The 14,660-nt window shown below is 52.3% G+C and overlaps 2 long non-coding RNA genes across 4 annotated transcripts; one reads left to right on the top strand and one right to left on the bottom strand.

Moving 5' to 3' along the window:
* Window positions 1-352: 352 nt before the first annotated feature.
* On the bottom strand, window positions 353-14,400 carry LOC123478863 (uncharacterized). Of its 3 annotated transcripts, none has more exons than XR_006654259.2 (4): window positions 14,213-14,400; window positions 12,757-12,959; window positions 8,896-9,067; window positions 353-2,743 (listed from the first exon to the last, which is right to left on the bottom strand). It is a non-coding gene; the product is annotated as an uncharacterized lncRNA (long non-coding RNA). The 3 variants fall into 3 exon arrangements; XR_008425535.1 differs by lacking the exon at window positions 353-2,743 and adding an exon at window positions 4,749-4,813; XR_006654261.2 differs by lacking the exon at window positions 353-2,743 and adding an exon at window positions 7,362-7,673.
* On the top strand, window positions 6,141-10,943 carry LOC123478866 (uncharacterized). The gene is made up of 4 exons (XR_006654263.2): window positions 6,141-6,339; window positions 8,434-8,650; window positions 9,847-9,911; window positions 10,016-10,943. It is a non-coding gene; the product is annotated as an uncharacterized lncRNA (long non-coding RNA).
* Window positions 14,401-14,660: the final 260 nt, after the last annotated feature.

Here is a 14,660-nt window from a genome sequence, read left to right as displayed (position 1 = left end):
CATTAATATTAGAGAATACCTTTGTATATGAACTATGTTTTTTATGACATTTTCATTTTACCTTTTGAGGTTTTAAAGATTGCGGTTAAAAAATAAGGTACAAATGACATTCTTCACCACGTTAAGAGACAGTACAGTCGTGTTAACTGCACGCACGTCACCGTGGACAGGTCTCCAGAACTTTTCCTCCTTAGAAACTGACCCTCTGCACTCACTGAGTCACAGGTCCCTTCCCGCCCCTCCCGCCAGCCCTGGGCTGCCACCTTCCTCCTTTCTGTTTCTGAGAGTGTGATGACTTCAGGGACCTCATATAAGAGGAATCACTTGTATGCATTTCTTTTTATGACTGGTTTACCTCACTTAGGGTTCACTCGATGACCTCATACTTCATCCCTGCAGGGGTGTCCAACCGCTTGGCTCTCTGGGCCTCACTGGAAGAAGAAGTGTGGGCTTGGGCCACACATTAAATACACAAACACTAATGAAAACTGATGAGCAAAAAAAAAGGTTTTCAGTAAATTTACTATTTTGTGCTGGGCCGCATGTGGCCAGTGGGCTGCGGGCTGGACGCCCCCAATCCATGTTCACATGTGAGAGAATTTTCTTTCTTTCCTTCTTCTCAAGGCTGAATAGCATTCCACTGTCTGTGTACGCCACAGTTTCTTCACCCGCTTATCCACTGATGGACACTGATGTTGCTTTCCTCGTTTTTCTATTGTGAATAATACTGCATTAAACATCAGTGTGCAAATATCTCTTCAAGACCCCGGCTTTTGTTCTGTCAATGTATACCCTGAAGGGGGATTGCTACATCACGGGTTCAATTTTTCGAGGATCCACCATACTGTCTTCCATTGTGCTGCGCCCTTCACATCCCCAGCAAGGGTTCCCGTTTCTCTGCATCCTCGCCACACTGGCGACTTTCTGATTTTTGGTTGGCTTTGTTTTATGATATGGAAGTGAGGCGATTATCTCCTGGTCATTTTGATTTGCTGAAAAGGTATCGATGTGGTGTTCTAAGAGGCACTGTGGTGTTACAAATGTAACAGGTTTTATGAATGCGATAGTTGTGGGGACCTGCCATCACTACTGTCCATTTCCTGGCTGCCACGCAGCTCCAGAGGAAGTTTCAGGGTCTTTTTATTGCAAATTAAATGCTCTCCAATAGTCTCTGCATTTACCATATGGCTTATTGGTGAAATTATCGGGCAGCTCTTGCTAACAATTATGGTGGCTTCTGAACTTGAATTCAGCACTTTTACAACATTCTGCTCAGATGGCAGAAACCCTGGCCAAGGAAACTGCATGCCCTGAGTTGCAGAGTTCCACCTACCTGGGTGCGTGCAGCTGTGATCATCGAGCCAAAGTGGAAACCAGGCAGCTGTCTGCACAGAGTTCAGACCTGGGCTGCACAAGTTAGGGCTTGCTTTCCTGACCCGGCATCTGCTTCCTATGGTTTCTTCCTTTCTCTCTCTCTGGCCCTGATCTCTTCCATGAGAAAGAGTACGTCAGGTGCTCTTCTTATTGCCCCGAAAGGACACGGGCTCTTATTGACTGGCCTCACCACACTGTGTGCGGCGGGCCCTCCATGGTGCTGTGGTCTGGCGCTCTATGCGCATCTTCTCCTCGCCTCTCCTGGAGGAGATACATTTAACAGTGAAAGCTCTCGTGGTCTGCAGCAAGCCTCGGTGCCGAACACCACGTATGTTCCCTGATGCAGTGGCATCTGACTCTTAACCGTGTGGGTCCTGAATGAAATGCCATCACGATCTTCTTTCCTAAAAGTCTGCATGTACTTTGGTGTATCTCTCTGAAACAGTTCCCCTGTAGGCTCCAAGGAGTTCGTGGTGAGTTTCTCCCGGGGACGTATTTGCCCCGTTTACAGTCTAAGGAGGCCATATGCCAGTCCGTTTGTTCCTAAGGAAACAGAAGCACACACGTTTGTTGTGAATGAAATGTGGAGAGGATAGCGATGCCAAGTTCGATCCTGTGGTAGACGAACACTGGGCCTTAGACATCTTCCCTCGTTCCTAAGAGTAATTTTTCATTCCTTGTAAAAATGAAAATCACAGGAAAGCACAGCTGTGAGCGTGCTCTGCAAAATTTCATGGGGTTTGGAGATGCATCTTCAAGGATGAGCAAGAACAGCTGGCATTTGAATCATGTTCTCAGTGGATAAGGCAGGTTCTATCAGCTCCGCTTGATAGAGGGGAAAACTTCAGTCACTGAGGTCAGCCCTGCTCCTCCCAGACAGAGGTCTCTTCTGGACTCAGGCCTCTGGTTCTGTCTCCTTCACTGGGCCCCTTCCCCGCCCTCTCTCTGGAGGAGAATCTGGGCTTCCCAGAAATTGGGAGGGTCCCCAAACTGGAAGTCCTGTTCTGGCTATTGTCTTTCCCTCCAGCCTGAGTCTATTCCATCACAAAGGTGCGTGCCTCCCTTGGCTCTGGTCTCCGAGGCCTGCCCCTGTGCATGTGTACACAGACACACGGAGCCTGGAGAACAAAGGACAGGGTGTGGAGTGCCAGTCTGTGCCACCTCCACATTCCCACAGAGCCGGCCAGGACTCCGCACTGTGGGAAGTGGGGAGCCGGGATCTCCCTGCCACCCGAGCAGGGCCGGGCAGCTGCCACGTCGTCACCTCAGCAGTTCCCACGATGCCAAGGGACGGATAGATTCTCCAGGGCTTGTTGGCTGCCACTTCTTCCTCCCTCTGGGAAGCTCATCAGTTCAGGTGTTCTGAGGCCTGCCAATTAGTAAATATTTATTAGAGGAAGTGGTGACTACACTTGTTTATTGAGCAGCTGCCCTGTTCAACACACAACGTTAATAATCATAATCACAATTTCCTGGGTGCCCGCTCTGTAAGTGCAGCGACTCTAATAAACGCCATAATAAGCCCAGGTGTCGCGGTTATTTTCCCGATGAGGAAAGGCAGATGGCTGAGGGGCCTTGCTCAGCTTTGTGCAGGAGGGCGAGTGACAAACCCAGGCCTATTTCACTGCAAAACCACCCAGCCGTAGGCACGGGACCTGTGTTCACACAACACTCATGCCAGGTGTGAGGGGTTGAATTGTGTCCACCCCCAAAGACAAGTTGAAGTTCTGGTCCCCGGTAGCTCAGACGATGGCCTTATTTGGAAATGAGGTTATTGCAGATGTGATTCCTTAAGGTAAAATGAGATCAAACTGCAGCAAGGTGAAACCTTAGTCCAACAGGACTGGTATTCTTAGAAGAAAAGAGACAGAGAGAGAAGCGGCCATGTGACCCCGAGGCCCATACAGAAGAAATGCCCACACAGGCCCAGGAGCGCCTGGAGCTACCAGAAGTGGGAAGAGACAGGGAGGGATCCAACCCCACAGTTTTCCTACGGGTCTCCGAGGAAGCACGGCCTGGCGGACACCTTGGTTTCTGCCTCTGGCCTCCAGGACTGCGAGACAATACATTTCTGTTGTTTTAAGCCACCAAGTTTATGACACTTTGTGACTGCAGCCCTGGAAACTAATATGCCAGGCAGAATGACGAGTATTTTAACAGAGGTACAGAGTCAGTATCATAGGAAACAGGCTGGGAAACCTGGGAAAGGAAAAAGAAAAGCTTGCAGCCTTTGCACACAGTCCTGTAGGACAAGTCGGCTGCAGAAGGGAGGAGGCTGGGATGGGGGCAGAGAGCTGGAGCCCAGCTGGGTGGTGGGCATGCCCAGGCCCAGGCCCAGGGGCCAGAGGGTCTACCTGGGCCTGGGGGAGGGGCACAGGGAGTGGAGAGAGACAGCGGGCAACCCTGGGGGTGGGTAGCCCATGGGGGAGCCAGAGTCAGGCTGTGTCTAGGCCTAGGAGCCATCTTTCCCTGAAGCAGGCGTTCCTCTGCTGGACGCAACACCAAGCTACTCTCCTCCCCATTCCTGCTGATTTGTGTACCGTCACAGCCCTGCTCCCGGCCTTTCATGTTGCCAGGTCTAGTGGTGGGCTCTTCTGAGAGGCAGGACCCTGCACTGATCTGCCAGGCCCCTCACAGGGACTCAAGTCCTTCCTCCAACCTGGAGTCTGGGCCTGGACCTTCCCTGGTCCTGCGCCCTGCCACCTGGGGCTCCCCCTGCCAAGCCTGCTGCCCAGTCCCCCCGGCTGTGGCCTCTGTCCTGCTGGCCCAGCCTCTCTGGCTCTGAGGATGGCCTGGTGGCAGGTCCCAGGTCTCCCCCGCCACTCCAGCAGGAGCATCATGTGGTCCGGGCTATAGCTCCAGCTGCTGCGTCAGTGCTGAACTGAAAAATTGATCATATGGAAGCTGCATCTGCCAGGAACGGATGCGTAAGGAATGTCTGCTGGTCAGATGAACAGATGAAGGGGCAGCAACATGCAGATTATTGTGATTGTCCAGGACAGAGGCACGAGCGTGTCAGTGTGGCCTTGTCCCGTTTCACAAACAGACGGTGCAGGACAGGGGAGCGAGGTGGGGTCAGGGGATCATGGGTTCTGTGGTGTGCAGGAGAGAGCAAGGGCTTTGCCACCCCACATTCTAGCCTTGTGCTTCGGGGAATGACTGCACCCCAAGCCTGGGCGTCCTCCGCCACAGCGTGGAGATGCAAACACACCCCTGTCAGAGTCAGAGAGAAGGGTGACTGTGGAACGGGTGATTTTCCGGAAGTGGTCAATGGGCGGTAGTGCCTTCATCCCAGACCCTAATTCCTAGGGGGAGGGATGAAAAGAAGAAGGCATCACCCAGACTCCCCTTTACCTCCATCAGGAGCTCAAGCAGGGCTGCAGTCCCCAGGCCCGGTGCAGCATCCTGAGTGGGACTGACGCTCCCTCAGTGCGGGTGGCTGAGAAAACAAAGAGCACAGTGACAGCAGTGACAGATCGGGGTGCAACATGCAATCAAGAGGTAGAAACCTGGAGCCGGCTGGGCTGCTTGACCCATCGTGGTGCCAGATCCCATGGCGTTGCGTCCACACTGGCCCTGGGGCCGGCAGATGTCTGGGGTGGACCGAGTGGCTCTAGCTGGGGGAGGGAAGGGCTGTGGAGGCTGGAAACAGGCTGAGAAAGAAGAGATGGACCCACGTGGAGGCATCAGGAATTAGACTAGAGGACGTGGGCGGAAGGAGGAACGGAGCTGAGTGTGACGCAGACGTATGTCCAGTCTGCCTGAGAGTGCGCACTGAGGGCCTTCAGGGTGATCGGACCCGCGGCCTGTGGGGCAGAGGCCTCCGCACAGAAGCGGGGATTCTTGGACGACTCCCGAGTGCCTGGGTACAGAGAGGGTGAGGCTGCTTTCCAAGTCATCTCCACCCTGAGCGCACCTAGCCATGCATGCTGCACCGGGCCTGGGGACTGCAGCCCTGCTTGAGCTCCTGATGGAGGTAAAGGGGAGTCTGGGTGATGCCTTCTTCTTTTCATCCCTCCCCCTAGTCCTGGCCATGCATGCGGGGGCCCTGGGCAGCAAAGGGGCCCTTCTCAGACGACACAGCACGCTGTGTTCACTCTTCACAGGTTTATGCCAAAAATATTCACCGTAGTTATAGCTGCGTAGAAATGGAGCAGCTCAGCCTACCCTGGGTGGCTCCCAGCAGAGAGCTGCATGGGAGCCACTGTTTGTTATGAGACTTCGCGAAGAAGATCTGAAGATCTGAGTGGAAAACAGGAGCAATGAGGGGAAGTGGCCGTCCTGGGTATCAACACACGCAAACGACAAAGCCACAGGGCAGTGAGATGCAGGAAGGCAGAGACTGGGGCAGAGCAGAGAACGGGCCGGCAGACGCAGATCCACGTGGGAATGTCACACTTGATAAAGAGGACGCCGCAAATCCGTGGGAAAGGACAGGCCACAAAGTGAGTGTGGAAACAGCCTCTCTGTGCAGAGAGATGGAAAACAGCCTCCCTCCTGCAATCCACGTTTGGGGAGGCCGCTCTCCAGGGGGTTAAGAAGCCATTTCTGGAAGGGGACGCTAAACAGTCAATGGGAGAAAAGGAAGGAGAACGTGTTTCTGAAGTAGGGGAAAGAAAATGCTTCTGACATTGAATGTCCAGAACACAAAACAATAAGGCAGAAAAAAAATGGATAACTTTGAGTAGAAGGATCAAATCCAACAGCATGGACAAAATCCATTCAGCTGGCAGAGAACATGTTTGCAATGTCTAAAACTGGCGGGATTAATAGCTAGGAAACAGAGGGAACTCTTGCAAACAACAATAAAGCCCCAACAAAACAAGGCAAAGCAAAGGGATAATTTCCAAATAAGGAAATCTGAGAGGCCAGCAGCAGCATGGAGACACGCAGACGTGTGAGTGGAGGGAGAAAAGCAGATGGCAGCAGTGATGTGGGATTTTGTCGTCCCGGTTGCAGCGCCAAGTAAGCGTGGTGGGATGGGGGGATGGGGACCCCCACGCTGCTACATCTCAGTCCATTTCTACACAGTCAAACTTTCAACAAGGCTGACCCTGTATCTTGGTCGGCCTGGGAGAGTCATGGTTTATCCCTCTTGTCCTGGTGTCATTATTAGTAGTGTCCCCTTTATGCTCTGACTTGTCCTTGCTTGGATGACGTTATATGGCAACCTTCCGAGGACCCAACTCTTTCCCTCGTGGTTATTTGTCCCAGTGAAATTCTTAGGTCCATGGGGACATGTGTGCAATACTTGTGGCATCTGTGGAGGTACTTGAGTGTCCAGCGTAGGAGGGAGGACAGGTGGGACGTGGTGGACCAGACAAGTGGGACTACGCAGGGGCAAGGAGCAGGTGTCAGGTGACCCCGCAGCAGCGCGGTGGATAATAAAGCAGACCTGCTGAGCTGGCGGAGAATCAGAAGGAGGTACACGCCTTACCTCACTCATACAAATGGAAAGTGGGTGTAAACAAAGCCACCGCATTTTGCAGAAAATAACATGTAAACAAAGACATATTTATTCAACACAGGATGAGGAGGAAATAGAAAACGGAAAGAAAAAGGAGCAATTACAAGAAAAAGAGCTGGATTCATTTTAACAGGAGAACATCCTGAAAGTTCTCTGAGGATGAAGGGTCAGTGAGCCGCCCCTGGGCTGTTACCACTTCCCGAGGACCCCTGGTGCCGTGGGGAGTGGTGGGGAAGGTGCCAGGTCCCGGCAGGCACACCCATGGGACAACGCTGACCGAGCGCTGCCCCGGGTCAGACACTGAACAGACCAGAGAGGAAGGACATAACCAAGGCTCTGCCTCCCATTAGCACACGTTCGCTAATGAAACATTCTCTGTGACGTAACGAATCAAACGTAAGTACCCGGACCAAGTATGTCCAGGTGTAAAGGTTTGAGAGTCGGTTGGTACAGGCCTCGGGAGAATGGAGCCCAGTTTGTTATTTAGGGGAAGTTGCTTCCCAAGTAGTGTCTGCAAAGAGGGACGAGGCACAGTTGCTGTGATCGAGGTCCCAATGGGGAAAGGGAGAGTGGCCAGGTGGGCCGGCTGGTGGCGCTCCGAGGGGCTGGGGGTGAGGGGCACGCTGGGGCAGAGCAGACAGCAGGCGCTCGGACTCTGCAGGGATCAAAACCACCGAGACAGGATGCCTTGCTGGTTGAGAGCTCCTCCAAGTCTCGGGTAAAAAGAAGTCTTCCTTTGTTTCAGTTCCGAGTTGAAGAAGGTGAGCAGGGCATTCATGGCATCGAAATGACCCTCGGGGATGGCCATTCTTGTTACCTGGCCTGGAGCGGCCTGGGAGAGAGATCAGAAGCCCCTATGGCGGTTGGAAGGCACCTAATAAATAACATTCCCCTCCTCTGCCACAGCACTGAGAGCCATACACAGCCCCGACCTGTGCGTGAGCGGACCCCGTGCAACGGAACCGCAGCACCAGACAAATGTGCCGCTTCGTGGGAGGCTGCCTGCCCTTCACAGGCTCCCTAGCAGGCCAGGCCCTGTAACACGTGTGGCCTGAAGGGCCAGCACCACACCCTGCAGGCAGGCTTGCTCCCCAGAGAGAGAGAAAGGAAGAAAGAGAGAAGGGGCTGGGCTGCCTGAGGCCAGGTTATCCTTCCAAATGCAGCAGGTAGATCACACGAGACCCTTTGCACTGAGGGGACACAGAGGGTGACGTGTCCCCTCCACCCTCCGCGGCCGGGAAACAGCCAGTCATCCGCGTGGAGGCTGGGTCTTTCTCAGTGACCAGATCTTCTGAGTGGTGCCTTCTAGAAGGCCAGGGCCAGGCATTGGGGTAAAGGGAAGAGAACAGGGGACACCAGAATTCTGAGCCTCCGGAAATTCACAAAACCGTTTCTCTGTGTTTCTGTTGCACCTGGTCGGCCAGCTAGCACACACCCTAACGTCTAGGAGACAGAGGGTGACAACCCTGCTCTGGGCCTTAAAATAGCTTTTGGATTGTGGGTGGAGAGTTTCACTTTTCTTTCATAAAAATAATCTCAAAGTGAAAGCAAGTCTTAGGAAAGCTCGTCTAACATTAGTCCCGTGTTCTAAGGTGGCCAGGTGGCCTCAGAAGGGAAAGCTGCCTGGGTGACTCTGCGTCCAACACCTGCACAGCATTCACAGTCGCCTCCGTGGGCTCTCGGAGCGGGTTGCAGCGGCAGTGATGAGTGTCACAGGCCGGTGACGAGGCCGTGGGACATTGCTAGCCTAGATGCAACTGTGCTGGCGAGGAGTTGTGCGGGAAACTGGAAGCCTCTCTTCCTTGTTGAGTGAGTGCAGAGCAGGGGCAGGGTGGGCAGCAGGGGCTGGTGGAGGCCTGCCGGGGAAGGTGGGCCAAGGCCAATCCTTCAGCATGCAGGGTCCACCACGAACGAGGGGACCTTTCCCTTGAACATCCCTTAAGTGCAAGAGTGACAATTCTCAGAACAGAAAGCACGACCCTCACGACTGACTTCATGTGTGTGCAGAATGGGAAACTGGGCTGGGGGCAGCCGGTGCATTTTCTACTACTTACAGAAACGTGGAGAGCAATGTCACCATCAGGGCAAGAGCTGGCCCACTATGACAGCGCTGGGCAGCGAAGCGGGTGTCACGTGGCACGGGGATAAGCCGGCCTGTCAGACGGATAACACAGTGCGTCCGGTCTGTGGAACACAAGGCCGCCAGGGTGCCCCGTTGAGTCTGGCCTGCAGAGTGTTTTGAAAACAATTCTAAATCATTGGCAACATTTAGGAATTGGGGAATTGCATGTTAAAATCAGGATTTCAAGCTCGTCTTGAAAGTTAGAGTGTGGTAGGACAGGGCCCACATGCCAAATGTGGCAACAGCCATCAGCAGAGGCTGAGGGTGGCAGGCCGTCCTGCCTCCCCAGGGACCGCCTGCCCACAGTGGGCAGCGTCCTTCCTCCAACAGCCTGCTGCCGCCAGCTTTGTGTGGGGCGACACACCCGCATTCCCCATTAGTGGCGGAGTCAGGGCCAGCTCCAGACTCTACAGCAGTCTACACACTCCCTAATCAAGTTGCCAGGGGTCTCTACAGCAGTCTACACACTCCCTAATCAAGTTGCCAGGGGTCTCTACCGCAGCCTACACACTCCCTAATCAAGTTGCCAGGGGTCTCTACCGCAGCCTACACACTCCCTAATCAAGTTGCCAGGGGTCTCTACAGCAGTCTACACACTCCCTAATCAAGTTGCCAGGGGTCTCTACTGCAGTCTACACATTCCCTAATCAAGTTGCCAGGGGTCACTTGAGGACCCAGTCAGAGGAGGTTGGCCCAGTGACATGGCCGATTTTATGGAAATTCATGGAGAATATGGTAGACCCCAAACAGCCAAAGGCCAACCTTTAATGAAGTGTAATTTCAGGGGTTTCATCTGCCTGGCTCCCCCCCACAGCTCAGTGCCTGACAAGGGGTAGGAGCTCAATAAATATTTGTCCAATGAAGTATGTGGCCCATGTTTCAGCCTACAGCATTGCTTGAGATGCAGCCAAGATGCTTTCGTTCGGGAATGGCTCCTTTCACTGTTCGGTAAGGTCCACGTGGGTCAGATAACATTTATCACCAGTTACAGAAATGTGTTTGCGCTGTTATCAAACGCCTTTAAAAAAGTTTTTTAATTGCCAATTCTCCAGTTCACATGTCAAACCTCTGGGATCCAGAAGACTGATACCTAGTAAGATACTGTCGCCACAGAAAATATGCAGGGCTACAACTTCGTTCAGTTCGACAAAGACCCACTGAGCTCCCACCACGCGAAGGCGTTGCTCTCGGCCACCAGACAGGGGCACCGGCCTTGCCGTCAGGGAGCCCACGGCTTGCACAGATGGCCGTCCGAACGGAGGCCAAACCGGCCTGCACAGCGCTGGGTGTGGGCTGCTTTATCAAGTTAGCTTTCACGGTCCAAAGAAAGAGAAGAAAGATGATGATTTAAAAATGTTTCCTGTTTGTATTTTGCAGCCAAACAGCCAATTAATACATCTAATGTATTTGAGAGAGAGTTTGTCCCACAAAAGTGGATTTTTTTCATGTGAAACTTAAGCCCTGCTTAGAGAAGATGCAGCAACTTGAGGATTTTAAAGGAAGGGCTCGCCTTGCGGGGATGAGGCAGGCTGGAGGGCTTTCTTTTTTTCTTTCTTTTCTTATCAAAAAACTCTAAAGATAACGTGCTGACCTAACACTCCTTGTTAGATCTGGATCGTGGGTGTGTAGTTGTATTTTGAATTATTTTCCAAAAACATTTTATAATTTTTTTAAAAATTGCACCATAACCTATGCGCTGAGAGTACAGGGCAGACACACCTCCCTTGTTTCCTGCGAAAACTACCATGTGATCACAGCACTGCCCTGGGCTCGCCTTCGTTCCAGGCTCCGGGGCCACGCAGACCAGGCCTCTCTGGGCTGTGGACCCCTGGTCACCTGGCCTTTGAGCTTAGCTCTGCTCTTCGCTGTCAAACAGACTGCTGTCTGGGCTTGTGCCTGTACCTCCCACTCTCTCCTAGCCTGCTGTGCCTGAAAAGGGCTAATCGGACCTGCGGGAACCCCACCCGATAATGGAATCAATAAACTTTCAGAAACCTAGAAAGATTCTAAATAGATGGGTTCCTTTTTCTTAAAAGTACTGTTTTCCGTCTCTGGTTTTCGACGGTGGTTCGCACAGCTGGGATACAGGTGAGTGAAGCGGTTCCCTGGTGGGCCTTGCAGCAGACAGCAGGCAGGCAGACGGTGGTGTGCGGGAGAGAAAGCTAACCTGAGAAAGTGGCTTGGTGCTGACTAGTACTGCTTTCGTTTACTCGACACCTACTTACTGGACACCTACTAGGCACCAGGCCCTTTAGCTGCTGAGGCCCTTTAGCTGCCATGCCTGTGGGGTGGGGGGCAAAATAAAGACTCGAACAAGCAAGACCATAGCGGCGCAGGTGAACTGGCAGGATGGTGGCACTTCCCATGGCGAGGTGGGAAGTGCTCTCAGAGAAGGTGGCATTCAGGCAAAGACCTGGGAGAGTAGGAAAAAAGGGCAGGCTGGCAGATGGGAAAGTGCTTTCCAGGCAGAGGGAACATGGAGTACGAGACCCCTGAGGCCCAGAACAAAAACTCAAGCGGCTGGAGCAGAGGCAGCGAGCAGAGGGGGAGGCAGGAGGAGGGTGCAGCTGGGGAAGCAGGGGGGGCCGGATCCCGCAGGGCCAAGGAAGGGGCTCCAATCCTACTCTAAAACCCACGGCGGGGGTGGGGGAGACCCAACCTGATCTATTCCGAAATGGGCTGTTAGGCTGTTGGAGTGGGTGTTGGAGGTCAAGGGAAAGAGAGCAATTCAGGCTGACTTCCGGGTGTGGGGCCAAGCGCCGGGGCCTATGATGGTGCTGTTTGTAAACTGAGAGACGGGGAGGGTAGAGCTTTTAGAAAAATCAGGAATACGGAAGACACGCCACGTCCACAGTTGCTGGAGAGAGAGGCCAGGGCTGCGCATGTGATCTAACCCTTGGGATCAGATCAGATGAGCTCGGAAGGGAGAGCACAGATGAGCGCCCTGCAGTGGGAACCATATGGGAGAGCCGGCCTTGCGGGAGGGACCAGGAGAGGGGGGAGGGGAGAAAACAGAAACCCTAGAAGCAGAACCTCCCGGGGGAGCATCCCACAAGTCAGAGGCGGCTGAGGAGGACTGTAAGATGAGGCAGAGAAGTGTGGTGTCTGGACTTAGCAAGATGGACGTCACCGGCGACCTTGGTAAGAGACGTGTGGGTGCAGGAAGGTGGACAATGCATTTAATCTCTACGGGGCTCTCTCCTGTCTACATGGAGGAGGGTACTAAAATAGATGGTACATAAGGTCCTATGCACTATTCACTATTTCCCCACCCCACATGCTTTCAAGCTGAGACAAAAACTCATAAAATGATCACGAATAAGACAAAACGTCGTAAAAGAAGCTGGGCTATTTGGGAATTTATTCGTTAAACAAGTTCTGTGGTCATCAGTGCCCCCTGACCTAAAAACTGCTCTGGCTTTTTATGCAAATTATTTAGAAACCAAGGAAACAATTAAAATAGAACAACTAGTGGCCAGAATTTTTCCTAGAAGACCCAAATTATACAAGGTGTATCATCAAAATAGTACCTAGAGGCTCCTTCTAACTTGTTGTCCTGTGAAGACCCTTAGTTAATTCTGGACACGGGGCAGAGTGGCCTCCTGCCGGGCTGTGTGAGTCCTTATTCATTCCCACGCTCTCCCACCTTCGTGCAAGGACCCTGTCACCCCTCCAAGGTCGGGAAGGAATGTGAAATTGTGCCAGGGATTTGCATATTGAGATCACAGAGCTTCATAAGATCACAAGAAACGCTTACTTTCCTTCCACTGATCTCTGCCAGTGAAAAGCTTACCTGATGTCACATGGGAAAGACTTTTGGTAAAATATTTCAGACCACAAAAAGGCACAAAGGGCACCAGCAGGGGCACTGTGGACCCCCCTCCACTTGATAAAATGTCACTACTCCAGCAGAGGCCTTCCTGTGGCTTCCCCGTTGCCTTCGTCCTCTCCATCATCCAGTCGCCGTCTCGAATTTTCATCCACGGTTATGGAGCCCTGAAAAATACCCCAAATCCTTCTTTTGCCAAAGGCACTTTATACTGTTGCCTATGGACTGTCCTCTTGAAGTGACTGAGTCTAGAGATGTCACACTATTTGTGAACCTCTCTTTCTGGGTTGGGATTAGCCTGGCACCAGTGTGGAGACAGGCTCCAGGGCGATCTGATAGGAGGCCTGCAGGCAGGGGAGGTGGATGTTCCAGGTGACAGTTCCTGTCCTTGTGGCTGCTGCCTCGAGGGCTGCCCTGCCTCACTGTAGTGTCACCTGCCCGGAGAGCTCCCAGCACTTCACCACCAGGCTCACGTATCCACATGATTTCCCTCCTCCAGCCGAAAAGCCCGAACCTGCCCCAAGGAGCCCGCCATCCAGGGCCAATAGTCTACAGCAGAGCAGGGGAGCGTGTCCAAGACTCCCGGCTCTAGGTTTCCTCGCTTCCTTCCTTGGCGCTGATTGTCAAATGTGGACAAAACTGTGACTTACAAAGACAGGGGAATAACTTCACAAAAGGAGGAGGAATGGAGAGACCAAGCAACTACTATGTGTTGGGACCCTACCACCTTGGACCCTAAACCAAGGGTTCTCAAGTTTTGATGTAGACTTGTTACAGATGTAGATCCAGGGTTTACCTGGGACTTATTTTTTTTTTAAAGATTGTATTTATTTATTTTGAGAGAGAGGGGAAGGGAGGGAGACAGGGAGAGAAACATCGATGTGGGAGAGAAACATCAAGGTTGCCTCTTGCACACTCCCAACAGGGGACTTGGCCTGCAACCCAGGCATGTGCCCTGACCGGGAATTGAACCGGCGATCTTCCGGTTCGCAAGCTGGTGCTCAATCCACTGAACCACACCAGCCAGGGCTACCTGAGTCTTATTGACCCCCAATTCCTAAGGTGGAGCATGAGTGATTTTTATGCACACCAAAGCTTCCGTACCACTGTCCTAAACAATTCTTACAGATTCATTGAAGTTGTCTTCCGTGTGTGTTGCGGGGGGTGGGGGTGGGGGTGGGGCAGAGGTGGCTGTGTGGTGGGGTATTAGGTTCTATAATTATGTGACAATAAATTACCATTGGAAAATCACCTGAAACCACTCATAAGATACAGTAAAAATGTTTTTTCTTGGGAGAGGGCTGTATAGTAGCAAATAAATACAATGTGTAATACTTCCCTTAATGTATAATTTATGGGAAATGCATATGCAAAATAGGACTCTATACTATTTTAACTTAAGCAAGAAAAGTAGACCTACAAGTCGAATTTGAGTAAGTTAAACGCTTCACTCCGTGATGAGAACAAGATCGCCTCCATTCTACGGATGAAGAGGTGGGAGCTCAGGCAGGCGGAGACACTCGCCCAACGTGACCGCTGTAAGTGCTGGGTCTAGAATTCAGACACATCTCTTTGCTCCCGAAACCTGTGATCTTCTCGTTTTTCGGCATTTCCCTGAAGGGTAAAGTTCAGAAATAAAGGTTGTGGGCCACTGCTATTCCAAATCTCTGGTTTAGAAGACAATATGCTGAGATGAAAGACTGGGGGCATAAACTCTCAGCAGAGTTAGACTGAAAGTGGCTAGCAAGGCTCCAGGTGGTGAGGAGAGGTGGAGGTAGTGTCCTGGAGGAAGCAGTCCGGTTCAGAGGGAACAGACTTGCCCACATAGAGGACAAAATATCAGGAAAGGCCACCTTCTTCACCTGGAA

Source organism: Desmodus rotundus, chromosome 11, assembly GCF_022682495.2.
Source record: "Desmodus rotundus isolate HL8 chromosome 11, HLdesRot8A.1, whole genome shotgun sequence".
NCBI lineage: Eukaryota > Metazoa > Chordata > Mammalia > Chiroptera > Phyllostomidae > Desmodus > Desmodus rotundus.
Note: the sequence above shows the minus strand (reverse complement) of the source record. Positions and strands in the feature narration are given on the sequence as shown.